We start from the raw sequence: 2,500 nt of genomic DNA, 5'->3' as shown, positions 1-2,500 counted from the left end.
CGCGCGCGCGCGCACACACACACACACACACACACACACAGAGTTCTCTTGCAACAATTATCTCCCCCTTTCCCTGCCCCCCCCCCCTCTTTTTTTTAACCAACGCAGTCGCACACCGCACACACACACACGTACACACACACACACACACTCACGTACACACACACACACACACACACACACACACACACACACACACCACTCATACGTTTTACTGAACGTCACTGAAGTCAGTGTCTCAGTAACAGCGCACGGTTTCCTCTCGTCTGTGGCTTCAAGGCGACGGCCCGACATTGGTTGCTGGCTGTGGAGTGCTGGCAGCGTTAGAACTGCTACAGACAAACCTCTGTGTGTGTGTGTGTGTGTGTGTGTGTGTGTGTGTGTGTGTGTGTGAATGACAGCACACACACACTGACTTAACATGCCCAGAAGAATCAAGTCTGCAAATTCATGCACATACGAGCATGTTCGTAATAAATGAACACGGGGAGAGAGAGAGATGGGAGAAGGAGGTCCTAAAAGAAAAGATTGAGTGTGAATCGTATTTTTAGAGAGAGAGAGAGAAACACAGTGTCTGAGAAGGAATACCCGTTGTTACAAGGCTTGGTCAATGGCAAGCATGTTTCAGTTCTGAGGGATTCAGGAGCAAATGTTGCAGGTGTCAGGAGGTCACTTTTCATGCCAGATCAGTTTCTGGGTAGATCTCAGGCAGTGCGTACCTCAGTTCGGTGGTCGAGTGGAAGTTTATCCCTTGGCGGTTGTAGGCTACAGGTGGATATACTCCATTGCAAAACATATTTCCACATGCATACAGGTATTCTAAATATACAAATAATATTTTTCGTTCCTCCTCATTGGCCACAGGCATTCGTAACTTACTCTGTCACATAGAGCATTGGATATTTTTCTCTTCGAGCACGAAACAATGGCTTGACACACACCACGTACGCACGCACACACACACACACACACACACACACACACACACATGGAGCGAGAAATAGAGACACTGTTAACACTTTGACTCTTCACTGTCATCAGTCAGCTTAACAGCCCATGTGACAGGGGTGTGTGGGGGTGGGGGTGGGGGGGGTACAGGGGAAGTAACAGTGTGTCGTTTTATCCAATCATTTGAAAAAGTAAAATAAAACAAAAAGCAACACTGACGCACTTAATAATACTGCGAAGATTATATCAATAAACAGCAGCCAAGAAACTACACATACAAAATAAAAATAACAACATCATCATCATCATCAGATTGACCATCCAAATACCAATTCTATCTGCTTCTATTTTGTCCCTGAATCAACTGGGAAACCGTTAACGTTTGCACATATTTTGTGTTAACATGCGTTTTGATAATTTATTTTCTTTTCCCGTATATCCACTGCCTCTGAGACGTATTTTGCAACTGACAGGATAATATTTTCGTCAATTGATGTTAAAACACTGACTAGGTCTTTCTTCTTTTCTGCAGCTGTATTAAAGAGTGTACACTTTTCCCGAACCTCCTCGTAACCTTTGCAACTGAACATGAAATTCTTCTCATGTTCTTTACCCTCGCCACACATTGGACAAGGAGACGTTGTTAATCCACCTATCTGAAACCATCTTGTGTTAGCATTCAACCCAACTGTTCTCCATATAAATCCAGCAAAATTGACTCTTGCCACCTGTCTTTTTTGTGGTTGAAATGTATCTTTCTGTCTGAAATGCTTTCTTGAAAGAAAAGAACCAGCTATATTTATCATTACTTTCCATTTCTCCATGCCAATTTTGTTTATAACACGCTATCAATCAAGAAATTGAGAGACAAGGCGAGAGAGCGGGAATTCCCACAAATGCATAGGATGCTATTTATAGACTTGTCTCGCTCGTCTCTTATCACTTTGTAAGCTTGGAAGAAATCGAGTTCTGTGTGTCTGTGTGGGGGTGTGGGTGTGTGTGTGGGGGAGGTGTGTGTGTGTGTGTGTGGGTGTGTGTGTGTGTGAGGTGTGTGTGTGTTTGCGTGCGTGCGTGCGTACGTGTGTGCGTGAGAGTCAGTAAATAACGAACATGATAAAATAACATTAATTGAAACAATATTAGCTTGAATATGCTGTACCTTTTTCAGAGTCTGAATATTCCATCACAGATCACGGCGAAACTGATCTGCTGTGAAAAAAACGAAAATAGGAACTGTTTTCATAGGACTCTATATTTAGACTCAGTCTGACCGAACATTTACATTGCCCTCGCGCGCAGCCTTCACCTTCTCGCGACCAAAACTGCGGTTCAGTTTAAAAATAGTACACGACTCAGACTCTTCTCTGATTGGTCCGCTATCTTTAGCTGCAGCCTTTGCGTGTTATAAATAACATATTCGTTGAGATCCGACTTGCAGGAACTCAGACGGAAGCATACCGACCTCGTCGAACGTCCGACTTCGATTGTTGGTGGTGACAGTTTATGTCAAGGTGGGTGATTTAAACGGAACTTGAACGGTGTAAAGATACGC

General features: G+C 43.8%; 1 protein-coding gene across 1 annotated transcript in view; it reads left to right on the top strand.

The window, feature by feature from the left end:
• Positions 1-2,379: 2,379 nt before the first annotated feature.
• The window catches only part of LOC143276571 (rho-related protein racA-like), a 22,221-nt gene continuing 22,100 nt past the window's right edge, over positions 2,380-2,500 (top strand). The window contains exon 1 of the mRNA XM_076581160.1: positions 2,380-2,459. The gene's annotated coding sequence lies outside the window, so the exon portion shown is untranslated. The remainder of the gene's footprint in view (positions 2,460-2,500) is intronic.

Source organism: Babylonia areolata, chromosome 32 (assembly GCF_041734735.1).
Source record: "Babylonia areolata isolate BAREFJ2019XMU chromosome 32, ASM4173473v1, whole genome shotgun sequence".
NCBI lineage: Eukaryota > Metazoa > Mollusca > Gastropoda > Neogastropoda > Buccinidae > Babylonia > Babylonia areolata.
This window is presented reverse-complemented; position numbering and strand designations above follow the sequence as displayed.